Source organism: Mauremys reevesii, linkage group 1, assembly GCF_016161935.1.
Source record: "Mauremys reevesii isolate NIE-2019 linkage group 1, ASM1616193v1, whole genome shotgun sequence".
Lineage (NCBI taxonomy): Eukaryota > Metazoa > Chordata > Testudines > Geoemydidae > Mauremys > Mauremys reevesii.
Window position 1 is genome coordinate 223,524,596 of NC_052623.1, and position 15,619 is coordinate 223,540,214.

Below are 15,619 nucleotides of genomic sequence, written 5' to 3' on the forward strand. Positions count from 1 at the left end.
AATGCGAGCTTCTGGGAATTGAGCTAACACAGTCTTCTGATGAACAGAGTGGGTGAGGCAAGGTCTGCAGGGAAGGAGACTGTAAATACAATCCCCAGAAGCAGGGGTTCCTGGATATGCTGAGTCAGCCCAGATTTTGAGGGGAAAGCTGGAGTTTCTGGTAAAGACAGCAGTCTCCGTGGGCCTTCAAAGGCTTTATTTTTCTGTGATTGCTGTGTCCCATGGATAAATACAAAATAACACTGTCCTGGCTGGCACTATTCACAGGCGTTTCAGAATAACTTGGGTGATGGAGTAGAGGACACCCTACACAATTTGTGGGATGAGATGAAGTTAAAGCTGTGCCTTTGGAAGGCAGGGTGTTAAAATTCAAACTGATCTTGGATAACTGGAGAATTGGTCTGAAACTGCAAAGGAAATTAATAAAGATATGCAAAGCATTAGACTTTACGAAGGAAAAATCAAATGCAAAGAAACCCCCAAATTGGAATAGCTGACAGGTAGTTCTGTAGAAAATGATCTGTTATAGTGGATCACAATCTGAAAGTGATGCTGTTGTGGGAAAAGGGAATGCCACCTGAATTGTATTAACAAGAATGTTATACAAGACACAGATGTAATTGTCCCACCATTTAGCACTGGTGTGGCTCAGCTGAATAATTGTGTCCAGCGTTTTGTCATTACTGTTTAAGAAAGATAAAGACAAATTGAAGAATGTCCAGAGGAGGGCACAGAGGGAAGAGATTTCTGAAATCTTGATTCATGAGGAAATGTTGTTAATCTGACATTTTTAAAGGAGAGAGAGAAGAGTGAGAGGTGAACTGATACCAGTCTTCAAATAACTGAAAGATAGTTTATTAATTGTTATCCATATCCACCAAGGGTGGGGATCAGACAATCATTTTAGATTGTAGCAAATGAGATTCAGATTAGAGGTTGTGGAAAAACTTTCTAACTATAGGATAATTAAGTACTGAAAGGCAAGTACATAGGGAGGTTGTAATCCCCATCAGTGACTTTGTACAAGAAGTTACACACAAACATCTGTCAGGTGGGCCAGGTATACTTAAACCTCCCTTGGAGATGCATCTCTTGAGATTTTCCAACCCTACATTTTCTTATTCATGGTTTACTTCAGTCATTGAGGCTCATGGATAGTGGCAACAGTAAAGACTGTTTAACTTCCTCTGAGTTACAATGACTGATAAGAGTTCATCCTTTTTCACATAATATGATACATCCTGTTTCTTGTCCAAAATTGAAATAAGTATTAATATTTCTGCCTTTTGTCATCATTGTTAACAGTTTAAATATCTTGATTTGCAGTGGAACTCACCACTCTGATTTTTGTTTGTTCCTGGTATACTTAAAAATGCTCACGTAGTCTCTCAGTACAGTGCAACTCCATGATTTTTTCCCTAATATCATTAGCCTCCCTTTATCAATTTCTTCTGCCACATCTTAATATCTAAATGTATATTGGGATTGTTATATAATACTACTGTTTTCCATTTGTTATATATTGCTTTTTTATTTCCAACTGCTGCTTGCACTTTTCCACTGAGCCATGATTGGTGTTCAGCCAAAATTTATACAAGGAGACCAACTCCGAGACTCTCTTGTACCTGCTTCATTGAATTTCAAAAATAGCCCCGGCTGGCGGAGGTGATAGTACCTGTTCGGATGGAAGAAGAGATGGAGAAACATGGACTCATAGTCTGTGGGGAGGCCCACTGATCTCAAAGCTGCTGAACGTATCTGTGGAATGAACTGGCTACCGTGGAAATGTGCTCTGTCCATCTCACGTAGGGAGGAGCTCACTTCTGGAGAAGGACATGGACCAATCTGACTGAAGTGCCCAGTGTGTGGGAACAGTCCCACTGTGCGTTCTGTCCCAGGATATCGAACATCAGTCAGACATGCTCACACGCAAATGATGCTGGAGCCATATGCTCAGGTAAGAATTCAGTGCAAAGTCTTTAAAATCTGAGTGATGTGAATTTTAGATTAGGGTGAACCAATATACTGATATCACTGTGCAGAGAGCTGGGGTAATAGGATGGCACCAGCTTCTCATAAAACACAAATGATCCAAGATAACTAAAATTGCATCAAATCCCCCCTGACTTTCCTTTCTTTAACTATATGATATAAAATAGCTCCAAGGAGCCCTTTCTAAACTCCTTCTCTCTTCTCCCCAGGGCACACAGGGCTCCGGCTGGTAAACGGCAGCACAACATGCTCAGGGAGGGTGGAGATCCAGGTTCTTGGTGCCTGGGGAACCCTCTGTGACTCACGCTGGGATTTACCAGATGCCAACATTCTCTGTCGACAGCTCGACTGCGGATTCGCTATATCAGCCCCAGGAGGAGGGTATTTTGGGAGGGGAACTGTCTCTGTCCGGACTGACACATTTCACTGTAAAGGAACTGAATCTCATTTGGGGTATTGCCCTGTTACTGCCCTGGGGGCCTCTCAGTGCTCCCACGACAATGATGCCAGTGTGGTTTGCTCAGGTAAGTGTAATTTTGGATTAATGACACTTGCCCCTTAGACCCTAAAGCAGGGGAACCTCAGGCACAGCAAGGGGAGGGGGAGCTAGATCCTAACCCACTATAATAATGGTAAACGCATTAAAAATAAAAATAAAATAAATATCATTACAAAAAGAATAGTGATGACCCAGGAATGCCCTGGATTCTCCAGTAAAAACATTAGCAACTCTGTCCTTCCGCAGGGCAATGGAGCAGAGGCAGCACTTTGTCCTTCGGGTTTCATAAATGTCACCAATTCACTATCCCCATCCTTCTTGAAATCACTGCTATAGTAATTAGAGGGGAGCTACTAGCAGCCCTAACATGGAGGCTGCTTCACACTTCTATTATAAAATACCTTCAACACCTTCTGAGTAGTTTTTATGCTTCCTCACTGCTTTGCAGCCTTGCAATTTGGGGGAAAGGGTAATGCTGGGGGCCAGGAAGTGTCTTTCCTTCCCCTAGTGCAGGAAATCCTTCAGATTTGCTTGAATTATAAATTGCTGAAATAAACATTTCCTCACTTGAGTTCCTGAGGATATTTTTGGTAGCACATCACAGAGAAAGTAGAGAATTTATCTCACTTTGGTTTTTTCTAACTTTTCACACCTTTCCAGTTGGAAAACAAATCTCAGAAAGATTCCTCCCTGCAATTTCTAATATTTTTTAAATTTTTTCAAACTTTTACAGTGAAGAAAAGATGAAAAATAGGGGAGATGGGGAAACTTAAACCCAAATATGAAAAGGAAAATTGATTTTTCATTTTCAAAAAGTTTAAATGAATCAACATTTTGGTCGTGGTTTCAACTGGTAGTGATCAATGGTCTCCATGTCTAGTTGGCAGCTGTAATAAGTGAGGCCCAAGTATCGTGCTACGATTTTGTTCAGTATCTTCATTAATTCATCTGGAGGATGGTGTGGACTGCACCTAGCAAGTTTGCAGATGACACTAAACTGGGAGGAGTGGTTGGATACGCAGGGAGGGTAGGGATAGGATACAGAGGACCTAGACAAATTAGAGATTGGGCCAAAAGTAGCCATGATGAGGTTCAATATGACAAGTGCAGAGTCCTGCACTTAGATGGAAGAACCCTATGCAATTGTTACAGACTAGGGACTGAATGGTTGTGCAGTTCTGCAGAAAAGGACCTAGGTTACGGACGTAAAAGCTGAATATGAGTCAACAGTGCCCTTGCCAAGAAGGTTAATGGCATTTTGGGTCAGATAAGTGAGGGGCATTTCAGCAGATCAAGGGATGATCATTCCCTCTACTCAGCACTGGTGAGGCCTCATTTGGAGTACTGTGTCCAGTTTGGGCCCCACACTACAAGAAGGATGTGGATGTCTGGAGAGAGTCCAGCGGAGGCAAATAAAAATGATTAGGGGCTGAGCACATGATCATGAGGAGAGGCCAGGAACTGGGATTGTTTAGTCTGGGCAGGTTATAAGAATGAGGCGGGATTTGATAACTGCTTTCAACTACCTGAAAGGGTTCCAAGACATGGATCTAGACTGTTCTCAGTAGAAGATGACAGAATACATAATGGTCCTTGCCGTGAGGGGAGGTTTAGGCTGGCTAAGGAAAACTCTTTCACTAGTAGGGTGTGAAGAACTGGGAATGGGTTACCTAGGTAGGCAGTGGAATCTCCCTTCCTGAGGGTTTTGCATGTCAGGCTTGACAAAGACCTGGCTGGGATGATTTAGCTGGGTTTGGTCCTGCTTTGAGCAGGGGTTGACCAGATGACCCTCCTGAGGTCCCTTCCAACCCTGAGATTCTATGATTCTAAGGATTAGAATCTGTAAACAAAATTCTCATTCCATTTCTACATCTCAACTCTTTGATGTGTTTGTGTTGGAACTACTGCATTATCAAGGTACTTGACAAGAAAATGCTGGGTATTGTTAACAGCTCTAATGAAGGTACTTCCATAAAAAAACATTAAAAATTAAACAGTGTTATTAGTCAAATAAATGCTAAGAATTAGGAAATATCAAAGTAAGGTTACCTACGCAGTTATTAATTCAGCCCCACCCTCTCCTCTGTATATACATTATGACACACCTAATTTCATGTACATGTTGTATTATTCCTCCATCCCACTAGCTCCGCCTCCTTTAGCACGAGAGGATGGGTGATTAGGCCAAGGAGTTGTAGTATTTCTTTATCCTGTCATTCAACCCAGACCTAAAGGCCTTATTCACTTCTACATACTGTACAAACACTGCCTTAAATACAGAATACACTCTTCATATTATGGTGCCTACTATCAGAGTGCACCACAAACATTAATGAATTGTCTTCAAACACCCTGGGAGATAGGCATCATAAGAATCTGCAGGCTTCAAAAGGGACTTAGGCACTTAGAAGCCCAAGAATAACATTTCTGCAAGTGCTAAGAGACTTAGGATTTTAACCTCATTTTTCCAGCACTGAGATCCCAAGAACTCCTGAAGCCTTCTACCTTCTTTGTAGAAGCCCAAATCATTTCTGAAATGGCATGTAGGCTCCTGACATCATTTAGCTGCTTTAAAAAATTTTACATACAATGATTAAAGCCAAACTTCCAAACTTGCTACTATTTGGGATGATTGGGCACCCAACCTGAGACCTCTAGGGCTCTGATTCCTTCAGTGTACTCACCATTGCAGAGCTTTATGTGTTCAAAGTACTGTCAAGACATTAATAAACCTGCACAGAACTCCAGGTAAGCAGGTGGATAAGTATTATTATTAGCTCCTTTTACAGCTGGTGAAACTGAGAGAGAAAACAAAGTGACTTGCCCAAGGCCACTCCAGTGAGCCAGCAGTGGAACCAGGATAAAACTGAATATTTTGACTTGCAGCCCTGTGCTGGTTCCACCTGGACCACACTGCCTGATCATGCAGAAGGCTGGGCTGAGCAGCCACATCTTGTCTTGACTCCTAGCGGCAGTTGTGAGTGCTTCAGTACTTCTGCAAATCACACCCCATGAAAACTGGCTTAAGAGACCTGCTTAGCATCACCTGTGAAGTCTGCAGCAGAGGCAAGAACAGAACTGAGCTCTACTGACATGATGGTCACTGCTCTCAACAAGATCATCCTAGTTTTTCCTGTGCTCCCCTGCTCCTTCTCTACAGGCCTTCTAGTTTCTGGGAAGTGAATGACAGCAGGGGTCGTACAGGCAACAGCCTGATGCTGTACAACCCCGATTTATCCATCCTGGGTACTGAAAGTGGTTCCAGAGCTCCCAGGAAAAATAATTCACTAGAAAAAACTTATTTGCCTTATTTGGCTGCACACTCTGGTTCCCTTGTGACTAAATGGAGCCTGGTCTTATGGGTTTATGGCAGGGGATTTGTAGAGTTTTAAGACCCAAAGAAGCCACCGTGATCATCTGCTTCTCCCTCACCAAAGGGATCCCTCCTGCTTAAGAAGTTGCAGCTCCCCCTCTGCCCCATCTTCTCAGCCATGTACAAAGTCTCCACAGGGCTTCTTGCCTGGCTGGAACTGGGGTCCTTACAGAGAAACCTACTGCATGGGAAGCTCTTGGATTTCAACTCTTCTTCCTAATAATGGACACTGCAGAGCTTGCAGGACTGTCTCCCCACAGAGCCCAGAGTCACTGGGTGGTGCGACATACACTCATGGATGGCTAAGCTTCAGGTAACTGCCCAGCACTTCCACAACAGACGTCTACTCTCCTCTTTACAGCTGATACCTTTGTACCTTGGGGGGGCAAATCACCTGTGTTCTCCTGCTTCTCAGCCAGAGGGTTGCATACTCTGCATTCCTAACTGAATTTCCCACAGCCCTGCCTCTCTGCCTCCTAACTAGCCACCCAGCCCATGCCCTGGTTCTTGGAGGAACTCCTCAGCACATGAAAATGCTGATTTCTCCCTACAGCTACTGGAAGGAGAATCAACCTCTCTAAGGAAAACACCTGCCCTTCAGGATCTCTTTCTGGCATGATCCCACATGGTCTTCCTGAGGGGCTCTGGTACCCAGTTATAGCTCCTCAGAGAGCCCAGGACCAGCTCCAGGCACACCTGCTAAGGAAGCTGGTGCTTGGGCGAAAAAGCCAATACAAAAGGGCGATGCAGTCCGTCCTCTCTGGGTCTTCTGCCGAATTCAGTGGTGGCTGAGTCCCTCAGTCTCTCTCTCTTCTCTTGACCTGCCTCCAAAGTGCTGCCAAAGATGAAGAGAGGGAACAAAGCGACACTGTCGCTTAAACCAAGGCCAGAAGAATGGAGCAGTGGCACAACTGAGCTGCCGCCGATAGGCTTCTTTTTTTTTCCACTGCTTGGGGTGGCAGAAAACCTGTGAAGTTGCCCTGGGAAAGCCCCAAATCTACTCTCTACCTTCACACTACACTAGTACCATAGCTAGGACGGGTTTCAGTGGAGTGGTAGCGTTAGTCTGTATAAGCAGAACGAACGAGAAATACTTTGTGTGGCACCTTGGAGACTAAATACATTTTACTTCAAAGCACAGCCTTCATGGCCAGAAGCCCACTTCCATTAGATGTATGAGGAAAATACAGCAGGAAGATAGATATAGATATAGATGATATATATACAGAGAACTCTGAAAATGAGGTTGACAGACCAATCGATTAAGGTGGGGCACATTATCAGCAGGAGAAAAAAACTTTTGTAGTGATAATCAGGATGGCCCATTTCAAACAGGGGTCCTGAATTTTGGGGAGTGGACAATGATGGAAGGGGTAGAGGGAGGTGTGCAGGAGGGATCCAGTGCCCTGGTGAGGGGGCAGGAGGGGGGAATCTCTTCCTCCACCCTTCCAGCCAGCCTTTCCGCTCAGCAGGCACTCCAGCTGGGGCTGCCTGGGGCACACAGGCTGCAGGGTGTGCCTAGGTAACCAGACAGCAAATGTAAAAATTTGAGCAGGTGGTGGAGTGTGTAATAGGTGCCTATATAAGATTTGGGGGGCTCTGCCTCCCAATTTGGGTGGGCTCTGGATGCTAACTGGCGGGGCCATGGCCCACCCATGGCTACACCCCTGCACTACACTGAAGCTGCACACAGGCATTCTCCTGCTCCAGTCTCTAGAGCAAACTCCAGGGCTGCATTGAAGTCAATGGAGGTTTTGCATTGCACTCTCCATGGCCAGGATTTCACTCTTAGCCTTGAAATGTTATTTGGCACCAAGATCCTTGAGCTGTTTGGGATCCAGTGCACACACACTGCATCTGTCAGGGTTGCCATACTAGTACATGCTGTACCTGACACAGCCAGTGGGTGCGCTTCTGCACTGACTCTGCTGTTGCCTTCTTTACCATTGTCAGTCTCTCCTGGCTGCAGCTGGGTCTGAACTCGGCGCAGTGAGTAATTCCTTAACTCTACCACCTTGCTGTAGGACTCACTGATTCTGAGACACACGCAAAGACTGACATGTTGAGTCACAATATTCACCAACAGAGAACATCCCTCTTCCTGCCCCACACACAACCTGCTTAGTGGTGTGAATTGGATCAGCTGGAATCTCACGCTTGGGCTCAGAGATGACACCACACTTCAGGGGCAGCTCCAGTCAGAACCACTAGTGCCGAGAACTGTCTCACACTGGGAGCTCCTGCACTGGACCCAGGTGAACCAAGAAAGTTGCCACCGACTGAGCAAGAGATCAGAGGGAACCAAGGAATTTTACCAACAATAATCTGTTCCTGACCACCGTGAGCCCTGTTCTTCCATTGGCCAACACCTCATAGTAATCTTGACAGAGATTATCTATGAATTGATTCAAGTAAGTGCTTGTAGACACTCATTTCATTGGTTTCTAGGTATTAGTTTGATAGTGGATTAAACTCCCAGCAGCCATTCTACCACCACACACAGAGACTATTTTCCCAATCAGTATCCTGCAGGAATTTCACTCACTCATTTACAGAGGCTAGCAAGCCTTCTGTCAAGCCTGTAGTGTTACAACTTTATAGCACCTTCCACTTTATAGATTCAAAGAATAAGGTCTTCTGACAGAGGCTGTCTTTAACACTGCACACACTCGATCACTGGCTTATATCTTCTATTAAGAAACAGTCCATAATTCTCTACACACTCTGTACTATTTCCTAGTGTGATAGGAGCACCCAGTGTATTTCTCCTGATCCCAGGTCCCTCTGAATCACCAGCTCGCTGAATGCGGAGAGAGCCGTGTGATGGAAGAGCGAGATTTCCTCCTGGTGTGTAAGGGAGTGCTGATTTTAATATGGACACAGAAGATGCCAGTGTGGTATGGTGAACCCGTGTGGAGTCACTGAGGTGTTTTTATAACCCCAAGTCTGAGTTGAGGCAGTCTCGTGGGGCTGAGAAGGTCCAGAGTGCAGGAAATGGCACTGTCTGACTCTGCAGACAACTCCACATCTGAGACAGCCCAGGCAGGAATTGCTGAGGACGTCGGTGTCGCTTTGTTCAGGTGATTCATTTCCAAATCTCACAAGCATTCTCTGTTCAGTAGGAAAATACATGTCAGCAGCTGGGATCTATCTCTGCAGGAGCAGCGATCGGGACGGTGAATGGGACAGGTCGCTAAAAGTCGTGGGAGAGTGAGATTTGTTACAAATGGCAGCTGGGGACAGTCTGGATGATTTCAATCTACTGACTTGGGCAATGTTGTCTGAAACAACTGATGTGGACACGCCCATCAGTGCAAACTCGTTCTGCTCATTATGGGGAAGGATCCGGCAGATCTGGCTGGGATGACGGAATCAGCTCTGAATGAATCCGATCTCTGGTCGTCCCTTCCCAGGCCAGCCAGCACAACCGCAGACACAGAGATGCCTGGAGTTTCTTGCCTGTCTGTTCTGGAATGCCTGGCAGAGCCACAAGCTACCAGGGGATTTAATTTGGAGGCAGATGTTTAAGGATATTGATAATGATATTTCTCCCAGGACAGCCCTGCCTCCCAACTAATGACAGAGTCACCATTAGAAAGTCTTCAGCTCCCACCCAGAGATACTGGAGCTATTGGAAGATTTCCCTAATGTTAGAATACTGCATCTCAGGTGTCTGAAGGAGACTGTATCATGGAAAGCAGTGACTGAAAAGGATGTAGGGTCCTAGTGGAGAAATAACTGAACATGAGCTCCCAGTGCTCTGTGTATCAAAATGGGCTAATGCGAACCTTGAATGTATACACAGGGGAGCAGAGAGTAGGAGGGAGGACTAAATGTTACTGTTGTATATGGCACTGGTGAGACAGATACTGGAATACTGTGTCCAGTTCTGATGTCCACAAAAATTGGAGAGGGAGCAGAGAAGAGCCACAAAAGTGATCTGAGGGCTTGAATAAAAGCCTTACGGTGAGAGATTTAAGATGCTGAATCTGTTCAGCTTAACAGAAAGACGAAGAGGAAACTTATGACGGTCACAAGGAGAACATAGCACTTACTAAAGGGCTCTTTAATCTAATGGAGAAAGGCAGAACAAGAGTCGATGGCTGGAAGCTGAAACCAGACAAATTTGCCTCAGAAATAAGGCGCAGGTTTTTAACCGGGAGGGTGATTAACCATCAGAACAAACTGCCAGGGAAATGGTGCATTCTGCATCTCTTGAAGTCTTGGTGTCTAGAATGGATGCCTTTCTAGAAGCTCTGCTTAAGTCAGACTCAACCTATTAGGCTCTATGCAGCTGTTTTACAGAAGGTCAGACTGTTTGATCCCTGCCATGCTGTCTGGGGTAGCTCACAGCTCTGAGTGCTCACCTCCGGGCAAAATGTGAAGAACAGGGCAACTCCCCAAACTGGTGGTATATTCTATTAGATTTCACCAAGTCAGTAACAGATGTGAACTCCAGGATCACTATATCAAGCTTACCATGGAGTCATAGACAGTTGCCTTAGACTCTCCAGTCTATCTGGCCACCCACACACAAACTGGACTTACACCCAAAAATCACTTGACATTCAGGTTGTTTCCAGTCCCAAGAGACCAGTCACTTACCCCAGGTCAGTTGGTAACCTAGATCTTACACCAAAGACAATGCCTGTAGCCAATCGTAATTAACTATATGCAGGTTTATTGACTAGGAAAAAAGAAATAAAAAGAATAAAAAAAGAAATACAGGTTAAAGCAAGCAAACATCTACACACAAATTAGTTACCATTTAAATCCTAGGAGTGACAGAAGCATGACCACAGACATTAGAATAGCCATATCGAGTGAGACCAAAGGTCCATCTTAGCCCAGTATCTGTCTACAATGACAGTGGCCAATGTCAGGTGTCCCAGAGGGGAGTGAACCTAAGAGGTAAATGATCAAGGATCTCTCCCACATCCATCTCCATCCTCCGACAAACAGAGACTAGGGACACCATTCCTACCCATCCTGGCTAATAGCCATTTTATGGACTTCACTCACCATGAATTTATCCTGCCTTCTTTAAACGCTGTTATAGTCCTAGTATCTACAACCTCCTCAGGTAAGGAGTTCCATTGTTACTCAGTACTGGTGAAGCAAGAACTTTTATTTGTTTTAAATCTGCTGCCTATTAATTCATTTGGTGACCCCTAGTTCTTGTATTATGGGAATAAGTAAATAATCCTTCCTTATCCACTTTCTCAACATCACTCATGATTTTATATACCTCATCATATCCCCTTAGTCTCCTCTTTTCCAAGCTGAAGAGTCCTAGCCTCTTTAATATTTCCTCATATGGACCCTCTTGCCCTTAATCATTTTAGTTGCCTTACATTACAGTGAGATTAATGCTTGTAGCAACTAACCACCATTCACAGAGTCTAAACACTAAATACATTCTTTACAAGACTAATACCTGTTTTGAGCAAAGTAACACACAGGTGACCTGGCCTGGTCTCCAGATATGAGATTGTCAGGTCTTAGCTAATGCCTGCAGCCTGGGCAAGAGCTGGCATCTGGTCTGCCAATGTCACAATCCTTCCAGGCCTGTTACAATCTGTATGTAGTTGCTGGCAACTGGTGGCCTTCCAGAGATGCCCACTGTATTTCTAAGGGGCCTGTGGTGTCTAAAAGAGTCTCTCATTCTGAGTGGTTCTCTAGCAGTTGCTCCTGCAGAATGATGTGCAGGATCATTAGCAATCGCTGCGATTTCACTCTTCACACCCCAGTTCATTTCAGAATCAGATGATTTAAATTCCCTTTTGTGCATTTCCTTCTAGAGTTCACAGATCTGAGGCTGGTGAGCGACAGTGACTGTGCCGGGCGGCTGGAGGTTTTCTACAATGGGACGTGGGGCAGTGTTTGCTCCAATGGGATGTCTGAAGTCACCGCAACAATTGTCTGCAAACAGCTGAACTGTGGGGACGGAGGGTATATTGCAGAAGTCTCAGAATATGGAAAGGGTCCCACATGGCTGGACCACGTTAGATGCAGTGAGCAGCACAGCTCCCTCTGGCAGTGCCCATCAGTGCCCTGGAATCCAAAGTCGTGTGATAACCGAGCAGAAGAGACCCATATTTCTTGCACTGGTAATTTGAAACTACCTGCATGTGCATGATACACACATATGCAATGTGCCCACTAATTGAAGTGTATGATAGAACTTGCTGTAGTTCACATCTCAGTGTAAGCTCGATGTAAATTCTTAACACAAGATACAAACATATTTTCACAGCCTTATATAGAATCATAGAATCATAGAATCTCAGGGTTTCAAGGACCTCAGGAGGTCATCTTGTTCAACCCTCTCTGCTCAAAGCAGGACCAAACCCAACTAAATCATCCTTAACCAGGGCTTTGTCAAGCCTGGCCTTAAAACCTCTAAGGAACGAGATCTCCTCTACCACCTCCCCAGGTAACTCCATCTCCAGTGCTTCCCACCACCCTACTAGTGAAAAAGTTTTTCTAATGTCCAACCTAAACCTCCCCTCTGCAACCTGAGACCATTACTCCTTGTTCTGTCATCTTCTACCACTGAGAACAGTCTAGATTCCATCCCCTTTGGAACCCCTTCTCTGTGTAGTTGAAAGCTAAGCTATCAAATCTCCTCATTCTTCTCTCTTCTGCAGACTAAACAATCCCAGTTCCTCAGCCTCTCTCATAAGTCATGTGCTCCAGTCCCCAATCATTTATGCCTCCGCTGACTCCTCCAATTTATCCCTCATCCTCTTTGGTAGTGGCCCAAAACTCAACAGTATCTAAATGAGGCCTCACTTCAGGTTGAATAGAGGGGAATGACTGGCATCCTCGATCTGCTGGAAATGCTCTCATTTATACAACCTAAAATGCCATTAGCCTTCTTGGCAATAAGGGTGCACAATTGCCACTTTGCCATTCAGCTTTGCCCACCGTGAACCCCTAGGTCCTTTCTGCAACTGCTGCCCAGCCATTTATCTCTTAGTCTATAGTATATAATGGATTCTTCAGTCCCAAAGGAGACTCTGCACTTGTCCTTGTTGAACCTCACTATATTTCTTTTGGTCAATCTCTAATTTGTCTAGGTCCTCTGTATCTCAGCTCACTCTGCAGACAACAACCACTTCCGAAGGAGTGCTACCTGTAACCTGCTAAGGGCAGTCTACACCACCTCAGATCATTAATGAAGATATTGAACAAAATCGGGCCTCTAGCACTGACTCCTTGTACCCCACTTGGGATACTGGCATGGCCACACCAGAGCATGGAATCATTTATCACTGCCTTCTGAGCCTCCAAATCCATCTAGCCAGTTTTCATCCACTACTTCATCCATTCATCCAGCCCAGACTTCTTTAACTTGCTGGCAAAAGAATACTGTGGGAGGAGTATGGAATGAATAAGAATATGGACAAATAGCATTTGATTGTAACAACACAACATGGAAAATTAATCAGTTAATTATAAAAGAGGGACCAGTGTATAATACAGTGAGATAAGGTGTAGCGGAGAGCTGAAGCAAAAGCTCTCTTTGTAGATCATCATTAGCAGCTTCTGTGGGCAGGCTAACTTTGGGGATGAAATAATCAGAGATGGCCCGCCGTGCAGTTTGTCTCCGCAAGACTGGAATCCCACCACTGTGTCTCAGTAGCATCTGAGTAGCAAATTCATTAGGTATTAAATGATCCTGGAGTTCACATTTCACAGTTTATACAGTGCTGAAATTAGGGGTTAAAATCACAGATAAATTCTATTTCCACGTCAGTTAACGCACAACTCCAGCATTCTACCTCTCGGCTTTTTCTCTTCATAGGAAAAAAACAAACTAAATCGAAACCTCGCTCACCGAAAGTGCCTGAAATCCCAGCTGCACAGTGGTATCTCTGTTTTTACTTATCTCACTTCTTTTGGTCCTAAGGATTCTCTCCCCTAGCTGCCTCCCAGTAACATGTGAGGTTTCTACATTTGCACCAGGAGAAGTATGTCGTCATGGGAGGAGGAATGATGCTCCGGGGCAGAGTGGAGGTTTGGTACCATTAAGGGTTCCTGGGGACAGTTTGTGATGACTCTCTGGGACATGGGCAGATGCTAACGTTGTGTGTAAACTACTTGGGCTGTGGATCTGGCTTTATCTGCCTCCGGACAAGGCTGTATCTCAAGAGGGGACTGGTCCCATCTGGGTGGAGACATTGAACTGCAGAGGACAGTGAGTCAATCTCCTCTGGGACTGTCCTGCCAAGCCTGGGGTGAGAGCAACCGTGGTCATAAGTGAAGATGCTGCTGTGAATTGCTCAGGTGAGTGAAGCAGGAGATGTTCTCTGCTACATGCTGTAATTTCTATGGGAAGAGGGATGGATCAGCCCCTCTCCCCCACCCCTTGGTCCCAGACTAGGCCTCTCCCATCTCCCAGTGTGCAGGAGCATCATGGATGCTGGTGGAGTGGGACCTTTTAGGGGTCAGGATTGGCCTGTGCATCAGCCTGGCACATAACCCCTGCATCCATCGCAGGCCCTGTGCTGTGCTGTGAGGAGTTTGTGGAGGTGACAGCTGGAGACAACCAGGACTCTCAGTGGTGAGGTTCCCCAGGAACCAACACGTCACCTCGCCTTGCTCCAGGCTCCAACTCTCTTCCCTTTCCCTTTGCAGGTGTGACAGAGAGGACAGATTCTCCAAATACCCCAGGTAAAGCATCCTCCTCCCAACAAGGGTTACATTTCCTGGTGCTGGGTCATAGAGGAGGAGCTGCAAGCTGCAGCCTGAGGGAAGGAGCTCCTTTCCATGGCCTGGGAAATCTGAGGGTGAATGACACCTGGGTGGAGCTGCAGGCCCTGCTGAGCAGGGTGGTTCCTGTTTGCTGGCTCCAGCTAACCAGGCCGGGCCCATGATTCAAACAGCAGCCTGTGAGCTGCCCCCATGGTGCACAGACTGTGTCCCAGCTCATTACCCTGCTGTCCTGGGCCGTGCAATGAGTGACTGGGAAACTCCCTGCCCCCCCATTCCCCGACTCTCACAGGCTAATCGCTCTCTGTTGTATGTTCATTTCCATCCAGCTCCTCACACTGGGCCCTCCCACTGACAGTGGAGAGTCACGGTGCCCGTGGTCGTCTGCATTATCCTGGGGCCCTGCTCTGCCTGGTTTTAATCATCCTGGGGCGCAGGTGCGAAGTGCCAGGCACAGCGCAGAGGTGGGTGCTGATTGATGTCACTGTGTGAAATGCCTCTGCAAGAGCAGGGGGCTGCAGGGTGTCAGGGTGAGGGTGGTACCATTGGCTGTAGGGTGGACGGGGTGCCTGGGTAACTCCTCTCTCATTTACTATTTTATTAACTGTTTGGCAATTGAACAGTCCAGTCATGAAATCTGGAGATGATACTAGCTAGGGACAGTTTCAGAGAAGCTGCATCTCTATCCCCCCCACCTTCCAGTGATCCACTCCAGGAGTTCCTACTCAGGTCTCCCAGCCATCACCTGTCTCTGGGTGGGAACCTCTGTCCCACCTCCTTGTGGCCAGGGGTTTTAATGCTGCACAGCCCCCTGCCTTCCACTGTGATACCCCAGCAACCCAGTCTGCCTACAGGCCAGCCCCAATGCTGTGCGTTCTCCCCAAAGGCTCTGACCAGTGCATTGCCAGCAGTCACAAGTTACGAGCCAGCTTTCTCTCAGCAGCCTGGTAGACCACCGTCCGTCCAATGATTCAGTGTTGGGATCCCGTGGTCAGAAGGTCCTGCCCATTTGATAAATCAAAATGAAGGCCCTTAGT